This window comes from Lolium perenne, chromosome 6 (assembly GCF_019359855.2).
Source record: "Lolium perenne isolate Kyuss_39 chromosome 6, Kyuss_2.0, whole genome shotgun sequence".
Taxonomy (NCBI): Eukaryota; Viridiplantae; Streptophyta; class Magnoliopsida; order Poales; family Poaceae; genus Lolium; species Lolium perenne.
The window spans coordinates 256,047,820-256,056,311 of record NC_067249.2 but is presented as its reverse complement, the minus strand read 5'-3'; positions in this window follow the sequence as shown (position 1 = coordinate 256,056,311).

Sequence of the window (8,492 nt, the reverse complement as noted above, 5' to 3'; positions counted from 1 at the left end):
GGCACGCCGCCGGGACGGGGAAGTGCCCCCGGAAGGCTCCTCCATCGACACCACCGCCATCTTCATCACCGCTGCTGTCTCCCATGAGGAGGGAGTAGTTCTCCATCGAGGCTAAGGGCTGTACCGGTAGCTATGTGGTTAATCTATCTCCTATGTACTTCAATACAATGATCTCATGAGCTGCCTTACATGATTGAGATTCATATGAGTTTTGTATCACTATTCATCTAAGTGTTACTCTAGTGATGTTATTAAAGTAGTCTATTCCTCCTCCACGGTGTAATGGTGACAGTGTGTGCATCGTGTAGTACTTGGCGTAGGTTATGATTGTAATCTCTTGTAGATTATGAAGTTAACTATTGCTATGATAGTATTGATGTGATCTATTCCTCCTTCATAGTGTGATGGTGACAGTGTGCATGCTATGTTAGTACTTGGTTTAGTTGTGTTGATCTATCGTGCACTCTAAGGTTATTTAAATATGAATATCGAATATTGTGGAGCTTGTTAACTCCGGCATTGAGGGTTCGTGTAATCCTACACAGTTAGTGGTGTTCATCATCCAACAAGAGAGTGTAGAGTCTAGCATCTATCTATTTATTCTGTTATGTGATCAATGTTGAGAGTGTCCACTAGTGAAAGTATGATCCCTAGGCCTTGTTTCTAAATACTGCTATCGCTGCTTGTTTACTGTTCTACTGCATCTGTACTGTCTGCAATATTACCACCATCAACCACACGCCAGTCCTGGACAGCAAAGCACTTTTCTGGTGCCGTTACTACTGCTCATACTTATTCATATCACATGTATTTCACTATCTCTTGGCCGAACTAGTGCACCTATTAGGTGTGTTGGGGACACAAGAGACTTCTTGATTTGTGGTTGCAGGGTTGCATGAGAGGGATATCTTTGACCTCTTCCTCCATGAGTTCGATAAACCTTGGGTGATCCACTTAAGGGAAACTTGCTGCTGTTCTACAAACCTCTGCTCTTGGAGGCCCAACACTGTCTACAAGAATAAAAGCACCCGTAGACATCAAGCACTTTTCTGGCGCCGTTGCCGGGGAACAAAGGAAAGCTACACAATTTCCTCCCTCGTCAACTACGCGCCAGTCCTGGACAGCAAGCACTTTTCCGGCGCCGTTGCCGGGGAGGAAAGGTAAAAGGTACTCACACTCCGGATCTCGGCTACTAAGCTATTTTCGCCGTTGTAAGTACTCGAAGCTATTTCCTTTAGATCCTGCAATTGCATCTTTTTGTTTCTTGTTTACACTAGTTAGGCATAATGGAAAACAACAAAAATATGAGAGATCTTTATGAACTTTATCTTGAATTAGGACATGATGTGTTTGAAGAGAGAATTAAAAAACCCATGGAACTTTATATGCATGCTAATGGGAATGTTATTAATATGAATGCTTTGAACACTATTGTTGCTAATGCTATGGAAAATTCTAAGCTTGGGGAAGCTGGTTTTGATGAGCATGATCTTTTTAGTCCCCCAAGCATTGAGGAGAAACTTTAATTTGATGATACTTTGCCTCCTATTTATGATGATTATAATGATAGTAGCCTTTTGGTGCCACCTGTTATGGAGGATAAATTTGATTATGATTACAATATGCCTCCTATATTTGATGATGAGAATAATAATGATAGCTACTTTGTTGAATTTGCTCCCACTACAACTAATAAAATTGATTATGCTTATGTGGGTAGTAATAATTTTATGCATGACACTCATGATAAGAATGCTTTATGTGATAGTTATATTGTTGAGTTTGCTCATGATACTACTGAAAGTTATTATGAGAGAGGAAAATATGGTTGTAGAAATTGTCATGTTACTAAAACACCTCTCTATGTGCTGAAATTTTTGAAGCTACACTTGTTCTATCTTCCTATGCTTGTTACTTTGCTCTTCATGAACTTGTTTATTTACAAGATTCCCATGCATAGGAAGCATGTTAGGCTTAAATGTGTTTTGAATTTGCCTCTTGATGCTCTCTTTTGCTTCAACTACTATTTCTTGCGAGTGCATCATTAAAACTGCTGAGCCCATCTTAATGGCTATAAAGAAAGAACTTCTTGGGAGATAACCCATGTGTTTATTTTACTACAGTACTTTTATTTTATATTTGTGTCTTGGAAGTTGTTACTACTGTAGAAACCTCTCCTTATCTTAGTTTTGTCGCATTGTTGTGCCAAGTAAAGTCTTTAATAGTAAGGTTCATACTAGATTTGGATTACTGCGCAGAAACAGATTTCTTGCTGTCACGAATCTGGGCCTAATTCTCTGTAGGTAACTCAGAAAATTATGCCAATTTACGTGAGTGATCCTTAGATATGTACGCAACTTTCATTAAACTAGTACAGAACCCGTGCGTTGCTACGGCCGCTAATTTTCTCTGGTTCCTCACCGACGAGGTGAGCTATCGGTGGCCATGCTCCACTACATCGTCCCGGCCAGCGCTCGCCACGCCTCCTGAAGCCCCCTCTCCCCTCATTTGCTTGGTCGTTGTACACCGACGCTTGAATCCACACTAAATTTTGTATAGGACACGGGGTCTAGGTAGGTGCGCTGCATGGGAGAGATAGGGCAGCAGCAGGAAGACGACGACATTGTAGCTGATCAAATTCAAAGGAAGCAGGGACGGAGAACCGGCCGCGGGATCGCACCAGAGACAGGGCGGGGGTTTGATGGAACCTTCGTTCGGTTCCGCCAGCTGGAGGATGGTGGCCACTACGGTGGCGGCTATGATGGCTCTTTTTGAAGGGTTTGTTCGAGGTGTGACGAATGTTTTTAAACTTGCGAGTGATCGGGTTGTAATTTCTGCGAGAATCGGGGGTAAAAATAGAGGGACAAATCCTTTATTTATTTATTATTATAGTAAAGATGCCAGTTTGTTGTTAAGGCCAGACAAATTTAGATGTATACTCCAGAAAAAATAACAATTCGTCTCGTAAAATTGCGAAAAAAATCTTAAAGTCACAAAAAACAAGAAGTCCAAAATCTCTAATCCATCGCTTTAATTAATATGGGTTGCAATATTAATTCAACAATTCATGGTTTAAATCCAATCGACTCATCTTCTTGCTCTGAAGAATTGCCCTCCCACGTTTAATTCCATACAGGCGCGCTTTGTCTGCTTTAAATTTGCACCATGCAAGGCAATCTTTGTTTAATATTCCCCTCATATGACACCATCCATTAATTGTGCAACATGCATGCGACTATCTCGTTTAATTCCATATACTCCTTCTCCTTTAAATCCTGCACCGTGTGCAAAGAAATATTTGTTTAAGCCTCTCTCTTTATACTATCTCTTCGTGAGCCAAGGCTGCCACGCCAGCAATCAATACATTGGGATTCCAAGGGGTCTCGTTGATTCGAATCAACTTGCCAACGTAATTAAGCATGTCGTATTTAAGCCGATTGGACTCGATGCACGGGAGCGAGGTGGTACTAATCATCGCTTGCTTCCTTTTTTTAATACGTACTGGTAAAAGAACCTCTCATCCACTGGCCCGTCAATTTCAGGCCTGGCCTGCGTCCCACAAGAGAAGGCCCATGGGAAACTCGTTCGGGTGGCCTAGCTAGGCTCAGCCGAGCACGCACGACATGACCCGAGCCCTCGTCACGTGTTTCTCCTTTCTACGCTCTGACGTTGGGCTCAAATTAAAACCGGCCCAAGTGTGACACCAGGCAGTCACCTATTGCAATTTAATAGTAAAGATTTGAGCATTTTCATTTGAGCAAGTCTGGTGCCTCTTAGAAATTCGTCTTTACGGACTGTTCTGTTTTGACAGATTCTGTCTTTTCTTTCGCATTATCTGTTTTGCTATGTTGGACGGATTTCTTTGTTCCATTAACTTCCAGTAGCTTTGGGCAATGTCCAGAAGTGTTAAGAATGATTGTGTCACCTCTGAACATGTGAATTTGTGATTATGCACTAACCCTCTAATGAGTTTGTTTCGAGTTTGGTGTGGAGGAAGTTTTCAAGGGTCAAGAGAGGAGGATGATACAATATGATCAAGAAGAGTGAAAGCTCTAAGCTTGGGGATGCCCCGGTGGTTCATCCCTGCATATTTCAAGAAGACTCAAGCATCTAAGCTTGGGGATGCCCAAGGCATCCCCTTCTTCATCGACAAATTATCAGGTTCCTTCTCTTGAAACTATATTTTTATTCGGTCACATCTTATGTACTTTACTTGGAGCGTCTGTTTGTTTGTTTCTATTTTTGTTTTTGTTTGAATAAATGATTGTGTGGGAGAGAGACACGCTCCGCTGGTTCGTATGAACACTTGTGTTCTTAGCTTTTAATGTTCATGGCGAAGGTTGAAACTGCTTCGTTAATTGTTGTATGGTTGGAAACGAGAAATGCTACATGTAGTAATTGGTATGATGTCTTGAATAATTCGATACTTGGCAATTGTTGTGCTCATGTTTAAGCTCTTGCATCATATACTTTGCACCTATTAGTGAAGAAATACATAGAGCTTGTTAAAATTTGGTTTGCATGAGTGGTCTCTCTAGAGTCTAGATATTTTCTGGTAAAGGTGTTTGAACAACAAGGAAGACAATGTATAGTCCTATAATGCTTGCAATATGTTCTTATGTGAGTTTTGCTGTACCGGTTCATACTTGTGTTTGCTTCAAACAACCTTGCTAGCCTAAGCCTTGTACTGAGAGGGAATACTTCTCGTGCATCCAAATCCTTGAGCCAAACACTATGCCATTTGTGTCCACCATACCTACCTACTACATGGTATTTCTCTGCCATTCCAAGTAAATTGCTTCATGTGCTACCTTTAAACCTTCAAAATGCTTCTCAATTTGTGTCAATGTTTTATAGCTCATGAGGAAGTATGTGGTGTTTATCTTTCAACCTTGTCATTTACTCTTGACAGACTTTCATAATGGACTAGTGGCACATCCGCTTATCCAATAATTTTGCAAAAAGAGCTGGCAATGGGGTTCCCAGTCCCGATTAATCAAACTTCATTAATAATTCTCTTCACATGTTTTGCTCTGATTCATCAGTAAGCAACTTAATTTTGCAAATAGACACTCCTCCATGGTATGAGATTGATGGAAGGCACCCGAGGATTCGGTTAGCCATGGCTTGTGTAAGCAAAGGTTGGGGGGAGTGTCACCCATAATAAAACTAAAGTACATGTGTAAACAAAAGAGAAGAGGGATGATCTACCTTGCTGGTAGAGATAACGTCCTTCATGGGAGCCGCTCTTGAAAGTCTGGTTGGCGAGGTAGTTAGAGTACCCATTACCATTCGTTGACAACAACAAACACCTCTCAAAATTTTACTTTTATGCTCTCTATATGATTTCAAAACTTAAAAAGCTCTAGCACAAATATAGCAATCCCTGCTTCCCTCTGCGAAGGGCCTTTCTTTTACTTTTATGTTGAGTCAGTTCACCTATTTCTCTCCATCTCAAGAAGCAAACACTTGTGTGAATTGTGCATTGATTCCTACATACTTGCATATTGCACTTGTTATATTACTTTGCATTGACAACTATCTATGAGATATACATGTTATAAGTTGAAAGCAACCGCTGAAACTTAATCTTCCTTTGTGTTGCTTCAATGCCTTTACTTTGAATTTATTGCTTTATGAGTTAACTCTTATGCAAGACTTATTGATGCTTGTCTTGAAAGTACTATTCATGAAAAGTCTTTGCTATATGATTCAATTGTTTACTCATTGCATTTACCATTGCTTTGATCGCTGCATTCATTACATATGCTTACAATAGTATGATCAAGGTTATGATGGCATGTCACTCCAGAAATTATCTTTGTTATCGTTTACCTGCTCGGGACGAGCAGAAACTAAGCTTGGGGATGCTGATACGTCTCCGACGTATCGATAATTTCTTATGTTCCATCCCACATTATTGATGATATCTACATGTTTTATGCATACTTTATGTCATATTTATGCATTTTCCGGAACTAACCTATTGACGAGATGCCGAAGGGCCAGTTGCTGTTTTCTGCTGTTTTTGGTTTCAGAAATCCTAGTAAGGAAATATTCTCGGAATCGGATGAAATCAACGCCCAGCATCTTAGGATTGCATGAAGCTTCCAGAACACCCGAGAGCCGCCAGAGAGGGGCCACAGGGGGCCCACACATGGTGGCGGCGCGGCCCAGGGGGGCGCGCCGCCCTAGTGTCTGGTGGCCCCAGACCCCTTCCGACGCCGCCTCTTCGCCTATAAGAAGCCCCTCGACCTAAAACATCGATATGGAAAAGCCACGGTACGAGAAACCTTCCAGAGCCGCCGCCATCGCGAAGCCAAGATCTGTGGGACAGGACTCTCTGTTCTGGCACGCCGCCGGGACGGGGAAGTGCCCCCGGAAGGCTCCTCCATCGACACCACCGCCATCTTCATCACCGCTGCTGTCTCCCATGAGGAGGGAGTAGTTCTCCATCGAGGCTAAGGGCTGTACCGGTAGCTATGTGGTTAATCTCTCTCCTATGTACTTCAATACAATGATCTCATGAGCTGCCTTACATGATTGAGATTCATATGAGTTTTGTATCACTATTCATCTAAGTGTTACTCTAGTGATGTTATTAAAGTAGTCTATTCCTCCTCCACGGTGTAATGGTGACAGTGTGTGCATCGTGTAGTACTTGGCGTAGGTTATGATTGTAATCTCTTGTAGATTATGAAGTTAACTATTGCTATGATAGTATTGATGTGATCTATTCCTCCTTCATAGTGTGATGGTGACAGTGTGCATGCTATGTTAGTACTTGGTTTAGTTGTGTTGATCTATCGTGCACTCTAAGGTTATTTAAATATGAACATCGAATATTGTGGAGCTTGTTAACTCCGGCATTGAGGGTTCGTGTAATCCTACACAGTTAGTGGTGTTCATCATCCAACAAGAGAGTGTAGAGTCTAGCATCTATCTATTTATTCTGTTATGTGATCAATGTTGAGAGTGTCCACTAGTGAAAGTATGATCCCTAGGCCTTGTTTCTAAATACTGCTATCGCTGCTTGTTTACTGTTCTACTGCATCTGTACTGTCTGCAATATTACCACCATCAACCACACGCCAGTCCTGGACAGCAAAGCACTTTTCTGGCGCCGTTACTACTGCTCATACTTATTCATATCACCTGTATTTCACTATCTCTTGGCCGAACTAGTGCACCTATTAGGTGTGTTGGGGACACAAGAGACTTCTTGCTTTGTGGTTGCAGGGTTGCATGAGAGGGATATCTTTGACCTCTTCCTCCCTGAGTTCGATAAACCTTGGGTGATCCACTTAAGGGAAACTTGCTGCTGTTCTACAAACCTCTGCTCTTGGAGGCCCAACACTGTCTACAAGAATAGAAGCACCCGTAGACATCAGTGAGCCTTAGTGGCGTTGGTTGGCCTTCGTGGCACCACACCCCTCGAAACGTAGACGTACTTCCCTTTACAAGGAAGGAACTACGGGAATCATATCATCGTCTCTCCGTGTGCTCCAACTCGGTTACATCTATCCTATCACCACTTTACTACTTATATCTTTGTATATTATATCTTGTCATATATGTGGATTAACATAGTTACATTTCTAGAGAATTTACCTTTGTGTCAAGCCTTTGAAAAAGAATTAAAATTTGAGATTACACCTATTCACCCCCCTCTAGGTGTTATACGGTCCTTTCAACAAGTGTTCTGGATTTCACTATTAGTAACCTTTTAACGTGATGAACAATTTTACTCATAATTTTATCCATAAAATCATGACAACTTCATAATGAAGCCACTATGGTTTATATGTGGATACATGAATGACATTAGTGTCCAACTAGTTGGAGGATCGGGACGCCTAGCGTGTTCAACCTTCGTACATTCCCATAAAACTTATAAGTTTATGTAGTCTCACTAAATTATATTCTATCATCTTGGAATAAGGTCTTGGATATCACATATATATCACACCTTGCTTATTTCTGAAAACAAACTTTTCATCTCCTTACTTTTCAAACGGATTTGGACATCAAGTTTGATGGAGACAAGATAATTTTAGGTACTAATTGAAACCATTGCTCTTTGATTAGCAATTTGAGGTTCACCAAAAAGTTGCAATAGGACTTAATCAGTTACTTGATTCTTTTAACAATACGTTATGACCCCGTAAAGTTACTTGTCATATTTAACAGTGTTTCTATCTCAATTACAAGCCTAGTGTAAAGTACAAGACGGATGCCAATTCTATTTTTTAATTCAAATACAATTTAGACTAAGTTCATGATAAATCAAGTTCAATTTTAATTCTTAAATTAACTAGGTGAACTCCCACTCAAAACAACATCCCTCACGTTGCCTTAGTGATTACACAAACCAAATCCACTACACCAAGTCTGATCATCACGAGAGATGATGTAGCTTTAATGACGAACATCAATATGTTCATCATATCATCTATATGATGTATGCTTTACCTTTTGGTTTGCTGTGTTCT